This window comes from Panthera pardus, unplaced genomic scaffold, assembly GCF_024362965.1.
Source record: "Panthera pardus isolate Hobbes unplaced genomic scaffold, ASM2436296v1 HiC_scaffold_16, whole genome shotgun sequence".
Lineage (NCBI taxonomy): Eukaryota > Metazoa > Chordata > Mammalia > Carnivora > Felidae > Panthera > Panthera pardus.
In genome coordinates, this window is record NW_026526721.1 from 84,537,432 (window position 1) to 84,550,733 (window position 13,302).

At 38.0% G+C, this 13,302-nt stretch overlaps 1 long non-coding RNA gene across 2 annotated transcripts in view; it reads right to left on the minus strand.

The window, feature by feature from the left end:
• Positions 1-2,017: 2,017 nt before the first annotated feature.
• LOC128777279 (uncharacterized) overlaps positions 2,018-13,302 on the minus strand; it is a 45,294-nt gene continuing 34,009 nt past the window's right edge. The window contains exons 3-4 of one of the 2 annotated variants that reach the window (XR_008422506.1): positions 5,020-5,338; positions 2,018-4,580 (exon numbers count right to left, since the gene is read on the minus strand). This is a non-coding gene — a long non-coding RNA (uncharacterized LOC128777279). Of the gene's footprint in view, positions 5,339-13,302 lie in introns of both variants that reach the window. The other variant, XR_008422505.1, reaches the window with a different exon arrangement.

Consider the following 13,302-nt stretch of genomic DNA (forward strand, 5'->3'; position numbering starts at 1 on the left):
AGAGTGTATGTAGTATGCCTTTATTCCCTGCTTCTTTGCCTTTTAGTATTTTTTTATTGAAGATTCTGAGGTTGTTCATACAATTGCTGATACTTCCTGATTGCAAGATATCTCTGTGGGCTTTTAAACATATTTAAATATATTTCTAAACTTTCATTCACTTGCATAAGCATGAATGTACAGCTTCTGAATGCAGAACTTAAAAGCGATTTTTTTCCTTCTCTTAGCCTGAAGAGTCATTCACTTAAAAATACATTTTAAGATGCAGTGTTTATTTGTAACTCTACATTGGAACTCTGGGAGCAAGTGACATATAAGTGACCCATGAAATATCTTTGAAAAATGATGATTGATTTTCCATAAGAGTTTTCGTCTTAATGTTTGATGTTACTTTGCAAATATGAGAAATAGATACCTAGATGAGGATACTGAGGAACACAGAGGTACCCAGGCCCAGGAATAACCCAGGGTAAGAAGCACTGGATTTCTCATACTTATTCCTTTTCACTGAATTTTAACTCTCTTTATTTTATTGTTTTTTTAATGTTTTTATTTTTGAGAGAGACAGAGCATGAGTGGGGGAGGGACAGAGAGACAAGGAGACACAGAATCTAAAGCAGGCTCCAGGCTCCGAGCTGTCAGCACAGAGCCCGATGCAGGGCTCGAACCTTGCAAACTGTGAAATCATGACCCGAGCCAAAGTTGGACACCTAACCAACAAAGCCACGGAGGCATCCCTTAACTCTCTTTAAAAGAAATGGTTTTATAACTGGTAAAATGTTTTCATGGCACTTGCAAGGACATTATTTCCTGGATGAGCAAGGCTATAAATCACCTTATTAAAATAGATGATATTCAGCCTCATTTTGTGTTATTCTAGAAACTATTTTAAATTCACTAAATAATTTTTTATGGTACCCTGTACAATCTCATATGTCTACCTTTTCCTTCCACCTGGAATACGGCCCCATGTCTGTCTGCCATAATCCTACCCATTCCTCAATCTCTATTTTCTCCAATAAGCTTTTCCGGGCTATTCTATATTTTCATAGTTGTTTGTTCATACCTTTACCATAGCTTATTCTGAAGACACATTTGTGTACATGGCAATTCGTCTTTCTTGGATAGTTGGGTCCAAATCTTGAGCTTTTTGGTACTTTCTGGTTCCAATCCCTACTTCCTTTTTTTTTTTTTTTTTTTTTAAGATTTTATTTTTAAGCACTCCCAACACTCAATGTGGGGCTTGAACTTACAGCCCTAACATCGAGAGTTGTATGCTCCACCAACTGAGCCAGCCAGGCGCCCCACCAATCCCTACTTTTTCCCAAAACCTAACACAAAATTCCATGATGGCAGGGATTTAGTCTTTTCATCTTAAAAAACTTGGAAGAATGCCTCATACTTTTCACAGAGGTAGTCAGTTATGATTATTCAATGGATAGTAGACACCTAACAATATTCAACGCAAAGGGGACAACTCTTGGCTTCTCTAGTAAATTAAGCCTCACGATTATCAATTGTATCTATCAGCACTCAAATAAATGAGATATATTCACAATACTGAGAAGTAGAGACAAATCTGACATTATAGAAACTAACACTCAAACAGTTGACCAAATTTTTCACTATACATTGTGATTTTCTACTATATGTATATATACTTTTCCATTCACAAGAATATAGAATATTTTTATGCCTGGTTGACTTACTTAAAAATGTCACTAGAAAAAAATTCTTGTCCCTTTTAAAGTAAAGTCTTATTTTGCCAAAATGATATTAACCTGTCCAGACCAATAACAGCTTCAGGGGAGTAAGAGAGAGAGAGAGAGAGAGAGAGAGAGAGAGAGAGAGAGAGAGAGAAAGAAAGAAAGAAAGAAAGAAAGAAAGAAAGAAAGAGGGAGGAAGGAAGAGAGAAGGAAAGAGAGAAAGAACGAAAAAGGAAAGAAGGAAGGAAGGTAGGAAGGATACACATTTTTGCTACCGCAGTATATTGGGCAAGGATGACTTAAAAGAAAAATGAGTAATCTCTGATCTTTATTTATGCTTTCCAATGTTTTCCATGGTGCTTCTATGTACTCACATATAAACATGACAACATTTCTTTTCAGATTACTAAAATAATTCACCTCCTCCTTCATCTTTTCCTTTTGCAACATGAGAAGCTTACACGAAAACTATTTGATAGCTTAAATGACTTAAAAAGACTATGAAGACAGCACAGGAGGAAAATTACCGGAATCTATAACATTAAAAGTTAATCCCTCAGGATTGAATTTTGGTTGTCAGAGAAGTGTTGATATTACACTTTGGGGTTCTCTGATTTGTTATAAGTTTAACTGAAGTAAATGTTTTCTTGTGCAAGCATACTGGTTTTGTCGTGAGATTGTGTTAGATAAGCCCCTTAAGGCCCAAGCTGCTCTACATTTTAAAACAAAACTACCTGAAAACTGATGAGTAACATAAGGGGAGGAAGGAAGAGAGGGAAGGAAGGAGAAGAGAGAAGACAAGAAGGAAGGGAGGAAGGGGGGAAGGAGGAAAGAAGGAAGGAAGGAAACATGTTTTGGACAGTGGTAGACATTATCAAGACACATGTGACTAAAATAAATGAAATTGGTAATATAATAAGAAACTTAAAAATTGCAAAAGGCATCTAAACAAACATATTAGTGTTAATATGAGAGTTATTTTTTTCATTTCTTAATTTGCAGATTAGTAGACAAGTTTGAATTTGGGGGCCTGAACATCTATCTCCAAATCAAAATGAGCAATCTTCAGTCTAACGTCGTGTTTTAATTGAGGAACCTTAGCATAAGAGAGGTGATAATATATGTCATTATTGATACAAACTCACAAATGTAACATCCAACCAGAACAGTTGCCTTTCCTTTTCTGGACACTTTTTCATTTTATCTAATCCCCAAAAGTCTGACTGGATTTGTCTAGCTGCCAACATAATTCAAGGACAAAAACCTTAACTTAAGTATATATAAAATGACTAATTTAAGTGCATACAATTTAAGAAATAAACAAATAATTTCCACATTAACATCCACACTGACTTCATTACCTAATTAAAACAATGTAATTAAAAACCTAAGAAGAATCACCAGGGCATTATCCTTTTGTATTTCTTGATTTCTGTTTGTCTAGATAGATTACATCAATAGCAAGTTAACTAAATATTTTATTTATTAAATACTAAATATTTTATTTATTAAATAGATTAGATAGATTACATAGATAGATTAAATAGATTTAGATAGATTACATCAATAGCAAGTTAACTAAATATTTTACTTATTAAACACTATTTTATTTATTAAATAATAAATATTTTATTTATTATTTCTAGAGTTTTTGCAAACTTTTTGTTTTTTAATGAAGAGAAAAAACCAAAGAAAAATAAAAGTAGCCCTATACAACGTTGTTTATCCAACTTGCTAAGATGTTACAAATTGCCAGTCTAGAAAAACTAGAAGGGCAGGGACTGGGGAGTCAGGGAATTAGGAATCGGTTGGTAAAAGGGTAGAAACTTGCAGCTATAGAATAAGGTCTGAGGATCTAATGCTTAACACGGTGACTGTAATTGATGACACTATAATGAATAATTGAAATTTGTTAACAGAGTAGAACTTAAATGTTCTCACCAAAAAGAGAGAAAGAGAAAGAGAGATGTGATGTAATGTGTTAATTAACTAGATAGGAGGAATAAATTTCATGTTTATGTTTTATCAAATCATCATAATATATACTTTAAATATCTTACAATTTTGTCAATTTATCTCAATGAAGCTGAAAAACAGTAAAACACTTGTAGGGAAACCTCCCTTACAGCACTCTAGAACTTAATCAATGCCATGCTCTCAAATACTTTACAGGCAGAACCTGTTTCTAGAGGTTTATTTGTTGTTATATTCTATTTTGAAACAATGTATGGTTTTCAAGTACATTTTAAAAATTGCAGGCAGTTATTTAATTCATATAGGGCTTTGATCTTTAGAAAATAAGACTTGCAACTCTGAAAGACTATTGAAGTACACACAATAATTCATGACATTTACTTGTAAGTGGATAGAATTTTTTTTTAAATCAGGTCTTTTAACTTCTGTATCTGTGAAATACAGAGCTTTGCTCTTTAATACAAAAATCTTGATTTTCAGGGATACAGAAGACAAAAACTATTTAAATACCTATTGCTACAGGCTAATCAGTTAAAACATTTTGAAGCCATAAAATCTGAGTTGGTATCCCAGTTCTGTCATTTATCAGCTGGATCACAGTGTGCAAGTGACTCAGCATCCTCCTTGGTAAAGTGAGATTAATGTTATTTATTTCATCACATCGTTCTAAGGATCAAACAAAATTATGAATTGAGAAGTGTTCTGTCAGCTGTAGGGCATTAAACAAATTTAAGATGTTTTTGAACAATAATTTTATCCAGTTGAGAAATGTTGATTTATGCAAGATGTTATTTCTAATAGTGAGTTCACCATCTAAACACAGGTGCCACTTTGGAACCATATATTTAATCAATGGGAAGTAGAGTGTCTTTCTGCTCACCTCTCTGACAGATTAGCAACCTGTAAGAAAAAGATCTACAGTTAGAGTCAGGCTGCATTAGGTGGACAGTGTAATCACCAGGACAATTCTTAATACAAAGAAAGTGGAAACATGAGTCTGAAGAGGGGAAATATCAAAGGCACTCTTTATCAAGAGTGAAACTTTGAAATCCATCTATTTAAGAGTAATCACTATTCTTTTAGTTAAGCTGTTGTCATCTCTAACTTTCCCCGAGTAGAAAATAATCTACACTTCCAACTAAGTTATTCATGGTCCAATTTGTTCTCAGAATACTATAATAGGCTTTGTGAAGATAAGTTTTATAATAGGGATTTAACATAGTGAGAAGGCAAGACACAGAGGCCCGCAAACACAAAGAGTATGTATGTATATAAACTGCTCATGCCCTCCCCCTCTTCTTCCACTCTCCCTTGTCCCTTCTCCCAAAAGGACACTCACCCCTACTTAAAATCTAATTTTTACAAAGGATTCAGACGAAATGCCAGCTCGTCAACTTCACAGTACAATTGGTTTAGCTCCCGCAATGTTGCTTTGGGGCCTTTTTCAACAGGGCTGGGGGAAGGGGGAAACTTTGAGTGAAGCACCCCCGAAAGAAGGAACACTGGGAAGGGTTTTAGGAAAGAGAAACATTCAAAATCTTCCCCTCTTGGCAGCTCCGTCTTGCTTGATGACCACATTTACATACTGAGTTCACGGGCTAGAACTCTCAAAGAGAACTCTACTTTCCTGGAGAAAATAAAACTTTCAGGGTGGCATCCTGAAAAAAAAAAAAAAAAAAAAAAGGAGAAAGAAAGAATCACTGATGATTTATATACATTATTTTTATTTTCCAAGCTTTTAATATCTTAAACTTAAACATCATAGTTAATTCAGAGACACTATTAACGTATTGTTTTTTCTTCTTTTGTGCTTTCGCATCTCACCTTCCATAGTTAAAATTTTTAATCTCCTTTGTATCCAAATGGTTATACTGGCTATTTGTTTTACAAAGTTGCAAGGCACTTGGCCCGCAGTGCCGCAGTGCCCGTGTGTCTTCATTCCAGATGGTTGTTGTTTTGTAGGATTCCTAATTTTCCCATTTTAAACATATCAAGGTGCACGCACATAATTTTGTATTTACAATCCTAGAAACTCTCTACCTCCTCATGTATTTTAATAACTAGCTTCCCGTTCTGTATATGTTGCATCTCTGCTGTGCTTATTTTGTTGCAAGTCAGTCCCTCTTATCTGCATATTTGTAACAAAGTATTTAAGATGTGTGGTTTATTATTTATATTCAAAAATTTTCTTCCTTTAAAAAATCCTTCAAATCATATAGAAATTATGTAACAATATATGTTTTAAACTTTGCTTTACAAAGAAAGATTTCTTAAGTTGTTTTTTAATGTGCTTTTAATGATTTCTAGCGCTCACACCTCCTTACTTGCTTTCCAAACTGTTTATACTGTCCCCAATAACACTCAGTGGAAAGCTGTCATTCCTGGCTAAATCCTTACTTAGGGTGGATGCTATGCCTCCGTGAGACAGGGTCAGGGGGTCAAAATAGATTTTGGAGGCCACCTGGAGAGTCCAGGCCATGAACTGACTCAAAAAATTTATATCAGAGCCGGAATAGTCCACCTCCCAGGGTCAGATCTGGTCTGACACTCCAACCACAGGCTGGGGCATGCTAGACCGAGCTCAGAGAGAGGCCAGAGCTGTTGACCCTGCTAGCTGACCTCTTCAAACTTCAGGAGAATTTTTTTGGCAGTTACCACGGTGACTGGGTACTCTAAAAGCTTATCCTTCTTACTGAAAGGAGGGGAAAAAATTAGGAAAAAATATGTTAAAACCTACCTTGCAGAGATGCTTATCACAGTTAAAGTTAAAAAAAAAATTGAGGGAGTTCTAAATTGCATATGCCTTTGATATTGATTTCTACTGCTCCCCTAAAGAAATTGGAATTTATAAAGTCTTCCAAACACCAAAATTTCACATTTGGAACAGATACTGTTTTTTTTTTTTTTTTTCTTTCCAATAGCTGACAACAATTTGAATAATGCATTAAAATACTTTTTAAACAATGTAATTTACTTGGAATATTTAATATCACTCTGCTTTTCTTTGAGAATAATCAGCTTTGAAATAAGATCCATCATAAATGCTAATCTACTAGGGAAAAATACTGTAACTAAGTACTCATTTTTGCATCAAAAATAAACTCAGTATTTTTTTTCCCTGAGAGAAAAGTGTCCATTTTTGTTTAACTTGAAATAATAAAATTAGGAGAAAAGCAAGGGACTGTTATCATTATTGTATATTTTATCCTTTACCAAGTGACTTAATAGAAATAATGTGTACATTAAAAACAACATTGTAAAAATATTCTACGTGTAACGAAAGAACACAGGGAGGAAAAAATGCAATGTGTACTTAATTTTAGAGCAATGCCATTTAAGCTAAAAAAGCCATAGAATATTCTTCTATGTTAATATCAAATGCTATCTTGTCCTAAGTTTCCACAATAGAAAGACTTGTAAATTAAAATTTAATTCCCCATGAGGCAAACCTATGCACATTTTAAGACTTTACTGGTTGATTTTTGGTGACAGATTGTAATACAAAATACTTTCAATGGCTCCTCCTGTGTCTTGAAATTAGATGACAATTGTAATCATTTATAAGTGTAATATCCATTAATCATAACAATATTTCTTAGAAAAAATACCTATATACCATACAATGACTTTACATAAAATGAAATCAATGATTCTTAGTGTTGCTACCACTCTGGAACTCCTTTAATTTTCCCATCTACCTTTTACATGACCCAGGTCCTAGATGTCTTGAAAGGGCTTTCTCCAGCATCTGGGTGCTGTGTGTGTGTGTGTGGGGGGGGGGGGGGGGGGGAGCACGAGAGCATAAGAACGCATAAATGATCAAGCTTGGGTGAGGGGAGAGTGGATTTGCATTTTAAAAAGCAGTGACTATATAACAAAACGATGTCTTTGGTCTAAATATTATTTCTCATCCTGACTCTAAGCCAAGAAAAAAAAAATGATGAATTACAGAAATGTAGTAACTGACACTCCAAAAATGAATACTGATTCATTTCAAATTTCAGAGGTGTGTTTTAACCTAATCTTGAATGTTCATTTTGCTGTGACCTATTTTCACCGTTTTGTAATCACCACCAAATTCTTAGAACAGAATGGACATAAAAGCCAAGTATCTGTTAATTAATCTTAATTTTTAAGAAACAAAATATAACTCAGGGTGTAATTTCCTTTTTTGTCTTGTTCTCAAAACAGCCAGTGAAAGGGAAGATCGGAGATGATTTTGCCATGTGATCCAAATGCACTTCACTAAAGCACAGGTCTTTCAACTAAATGGTGTGGTTCTTGCCATTGCAAAGTGGGCAACCAGGTTGGTGAGTCACTACAACTGTGGTGCCAGCGCATTCTCTGTGATGAACTCAGCTTGTCCTTCCCAGTCGGGAACTCTTGGCAAGCTTCCCTAAAGACCCGGAGGCTGGCAAAGCATGAGGAACTATCAAACAGGAAATGAGGTCCTCCTCAGGTTTTGAAAAGAGATGATAGAAGTCTTAAAATGAAGCAAGCCAGACCAGAATCTCCTAAACCACAAGCCTTATCTTGAGTGAAACATTATTTCTAAGTTGGATCTGAAAAGGAAACGAAGTTTAAGTGTAAGACAATGATTCATTTGTATGCAAGAAAACAATGCCAAATCTCAGCTTGATTTCCTCCAGTCAAATTTAGGATCTTTTAGGGGGAAAAAAAAAAAGAAACAAAAACCATTTGTCAGTCTTCTGCGTAAACTTTTACTAAAAGAATGATGAAATGGGTATTTTATTCAGTAACTCATAGACCTGGATGTTTTCTGACGTTGAAAAGTCACAAATATTTTAGAGAGCGATAGAGTTTAGGGACTGTGAGGGCCCTAAGAGATGACCTAGTCCCAGCTTTTTACTTTATATGTGTGAAATCTGAAGTGCGGAAACATGAACTGCCTTCCATACAGAGTATTAGTTACATGCCCAGAAGGGAACCTAGATCTTGCTTGGCATTTCTAGCCTGGTGTGTTCTCTATGACAGTAAGTGGCCTCTTCACAGGAGGAATATTTCAAGTCCCCACCAGTAGACATATTCAAAGACTTGGAGACATAGTTATTCTGAGGCCATGGTATAAAATATTTGCAAAACTCATCAACGTTGCACTTTCAGGAAACACCTTAAGGGACCACGTGATCATAAATGCTACAAAATCAGGAGTAAAACAATAAAAGAGTATGTACTGTAGGAAGCTTCAAAGTTCTTAGGAACTTAAGTCTGATGGTAACAGGGACATGTTGTTAATATTATTCCTCTAGCTGATTGTTTTCATTGATTTGTTATGGCTAATAAGCACTGATTGATTTTCTTTGAATTGGTACAGAGCTCCACTCTGCCAGGTTTGTAATTAATCAATACCAACGAGCGGGGCATTTAGTGTTAGCCCATCTAGGTTTCTGGTGGTATGAAAGAGTCCGTCCAAACAATCACAGGCTAGATAAATACCATGGCTGTCAGTCTGGAAAGGGCTTAATCTGGTCTTCTTTAACATTTCTCTAATTTACTTTTAACTTGTATCCATTAGGATCAGTGGATCCTGAAAATTAAACAAATAGAAGCCTATAGAAAAATGTGGAATTCATTGCTGATACCCCAAACTGCCACTTTGCAACTGCGCTCAGTTGTAACATTAACTCTCTGCATTCAGTTGTATCATGTATTTTCAGCACAGCCCCCAAGTTCTCCTTTTAAGTGATCATGGCATTTGTGAGGTCATGATTTCATTCTGAGAATTTGGCTCAGGGCCCCAGAGGAAAAAAGAGTAAGGGATAAAAATTTAAGGTGAGGAGAAAAACTACTGGGTATGCCAAGGAGGCAATGGTTTCATAAGGAAGAGAGCTGGTATTTAGGAAGACAGTTACATGGGATTAAGAGGTGATGGCAATAGGTGTCAGGTGCCCTACTCCCACCTAGAATTTCAAAGAAATGCTGTATCTTTTCCATAGATTCCAAGGGGGGCACCATTTTTGGTACTAATCACATGTTAAAGTTTGGGAGCCAGGAATGAAAACCACTCTGAAGTGGGGTCTGAAGAGCGTTTGCTTGGTCACTCTCAGTCAAAGAACCCCGATGGAGCTCAGGCACCACACTTTGCCCAGGTGCATCTATTGTTCTGTTTCTCAAAACACTTTAGAAAGCCTCCTGTTGACCCAGAAGCCGACTTCTCCACCCAATGGAGAAAGAGCTCTTACGGGAAGCTTTTTGACAGAAGAGAACTTGCTGATATAGAAATATTTTTTCCTTTTGAAATCAAGGCTGAGGGGTGAGTGAGCTAAGCAGGGAGAAGAAAGTAAGTGAGGAATTGTGAGATTAAAGAGGGAGAACTTTCAGGGCGCCTGGGTGGCTCAGTTGGTTGAGCATCAGACTCTTGGTTTTGGCTCAGGTCATGATCTCACGGCTCCTGAGTTCGAGCCCCACGTGGAGCTCCGCACTGACAGCACGGAGCCTGCCTGGGATTCTCTCTCCCTCTCTCTCTGCCCCTCCTCTGCTCACTCTGTCTCTTGAAATAAATACACTTAAAAACAATTTTAAAAAAGAGGGAGAACTTTGCACTTGGTTCTGAGCTCCAGCCCCAGGACCAGACTGGCTGTACTCCAGGGGCTAGGTGGATGGCAAAAAAGCTAGTTGCCTACCCCCGCCCCCCCCCCCCCCCCGCCCCCAGCTTCTCAGCGCCTTGACACTCTCCCAGAGCTGTTCCTTCAGTCCTATGGGCACAGCACTCCATTCTGGACACTATCCACCCGACCGCTGCTAGAAGGGCACAGTCTGAGGCAACTCAACAGGTACCCACCCGCTCCCAAGACAGCACCACTTGAGAAAAGGCCCACTCTTTTGGCAGCCTTCATAGGCCGCTTGGGAAATTGTTAAAGACAGAAATTTTGAAATTGAATTTTAACGATCGATCCTCGGAAAAGAAGGGTGAGGCTTGGCAGCTGCCCCAGCTGCTCCGTCCGCAGGCCATGCTGGCCCCTGGGCCACCACACCCTCCCCATCCAACAAGAGGAACGGAAAAGGAGGGGCAAAAAGGTGAAGGTTTCAACTTTAGAGTAAGGCCCCGGCACAGCGCTTGGCATTTGAGTCATCCCCATCCACAAATACAAAAGAAACAAAACGGTGCTACCGAAACCAACAAAAAAAGCAAGTGTAACTTCGGGTCTCGGTCCCAGGTTGTTCAAATGAACTGTGGGCCCACGCACACAGGTTTTTGTGAGAGAGGAGGGACCTCGGGAGAAGGGCAGAGTTTTATGGGAGGTGGAACCAGTTTGGAGCCTGGATCCTCCTGGCTTGTGCTCTGGAGTTGACTATGGTCAGGTTCATGTCGCTTTTCCTCCTTCTGCCTGCCATTTCTAGGTGGGAAGTAGGCCACAGCTTAATGCGTTCCCACCACCAGTTTCCTAACTCCCAAACTCAAGGACCTGAGAGTGAAACTTTGAGAAAAGTTATTGCCAGCCAATGACAAATTCGGACTGACAAATTGTCAATAATCACGCCTTCGATACACTGGATGGCTTTCAGGCAATAAAGAAGCAGGTGCACGAAGGGGTGGCCAGGGTGCATGCAGGGTGCAGGGTGCAGCCCCGTGTGCAATTTTCCAGGTCTGCCCTCCACACCAAGCTGCACTCTGCCCCCCAGCAAGGGACTGCGTTCAGTGGTTCAGTGCGGGACTGCGGGGCGCCCCTCAGCGGCTCAGGCCCTTGCTCTCTTTCTTCCTGTTGCTCACATAGACTGCTCCCCTGGAGCTCTCTCTAACCTTTCCTCCAATTAACCCTTCTGGGTGCCTGTGTCTGTGGTCTCAAGTGCCCTTGATTTACAGTCATGTTACCCAAGTTTTCTTTGGTTTGAAATGTTGGGCCCTTAGGAGTTGCCACGTGTTGGACGTTTAGTTACTCCTGCATGCTTGTCTGTACCCTGAGACAGAGAAAATTATTAGGAATTGGAAGAATGTGTGCAAGTTAAGCATTTTCAGAACTTAAGATATATCTGAAAAAGATCTTTCAAAGTGTTTACACATTATCACTTCTACAAAATCCTTCTACCCAACACACACACATTCACCAAAGTGCCCTTGGCCTTTTTTTTTTTTTAATACATTTTGGATTCTGTCTTTTAAATTTAGAAGCAACTTTAAACACATGCACTGATCTAAACATGAATTTTCTATGTAAGATGTGATTTCCTGCAAAGTTTATAAATCCAGTTACCTAATCATAAGATTTCAGATTAAATTATCAGTCACAGCCCTCCCAGAAGGTTGATTTAGCTACAAAAGTTTGGGTTCACAATTTAATTCACTCTTCTTTCTCCAACTTGAATTTAGATTTCTGCTTTTAAATACAATACAGCGCTTAAATTAAGGGTCTTCTTGTTAAACTGGAGGCTTTTCTCATTTCCCTGAACTCTATAAATGAACTACATTGTCATATAATCGATAGGAAAAACTCAGCTGTCATAGGCCCTAAGCAACCCCTTGCCACAGAAATAACAAGATCTGGGCATTTCTTTCTTTCCTTTTTTTTTTTTTTTTAAGATTTTATTTTTAAGTAATCTCTATATCCAACGTGGGGCTCGAACTTACAACCCCAAGATCAAGAGTCACAAGCTCTACCAACTGAGCCAGCCAGGAACCCCATGATCTGCTATTTCTGAGTTTGAAAAATGTGCTGTTTGGATGACATGAGACCAAAACTATTACCCAGACAGCTTAGATGTTGTAGTCTCTATGAGTGGCTGAGGATTGATCTGCAGAGACCAAGGGGATTTGGGAACAGGCTTCTCTCTTGGTTAGAGACCAAGTGCTTCCTTTTTTCTTCCATAAACAGGAAGTATGAGTATTGGGATCTAGGATTCAAAGCTATTTTTAAGTTCATCTAAGTATGTTTGCTTGTAGAGTTTATATCAGAATTTGAAATTAGGTGTTCCCCCCGCCAAAACCAATGAACAATTCAGATTTGAATTTTGGAGTTAAATTCTGAAACTAAATGTCCAGCAATTTCAAAACCTATCCTTTGAAGTCCTGGATCATTCCCATCAATGTGATCAGGAGTTCTACAGTATATAAATCCTTCAGCTCAACAGTAGTAACTGAATGGCATCTGATTATAAGTAGACAGGAACCCATAAATCTCTGGCAAGATGTTTCTCTGCCTCAATGTCACTGGCTTTTGTTTCTCTCTCAGCCTTCTCTCTACAATCTGCCACCTACGAATGCTGCCATATCATATGGGATCACGAAGAACATGTAATCCTTCCTTATCTGTATCTCCTCCCTTTAACTATGATATACTAGTCTGTACTTTTGACTCAATGACTTATTTTACCTCAGGCATTTTTTTTTTAAAAAGTGGTATGGGGCAGCCCTACTGCAGAATCTAGCCCACTTGGTAGATTAGATTATGTGATAAACATGTTCATTCATTTCAAGAAGAACCTTGCTAAGAAGCCTCATGACCTTGGCACACTACAAATTACTTACACACCAAAGGTGAAAGATAATCTGACCCATGAATTTGCTCCATCAGTGAGCTGACGTAGTAAATATTAGTTACCCTTAGCCTACCTGGACCCATCTATACAAAGAAAAGTACTAGAGGGGATCAAACAGTAGCAAGCG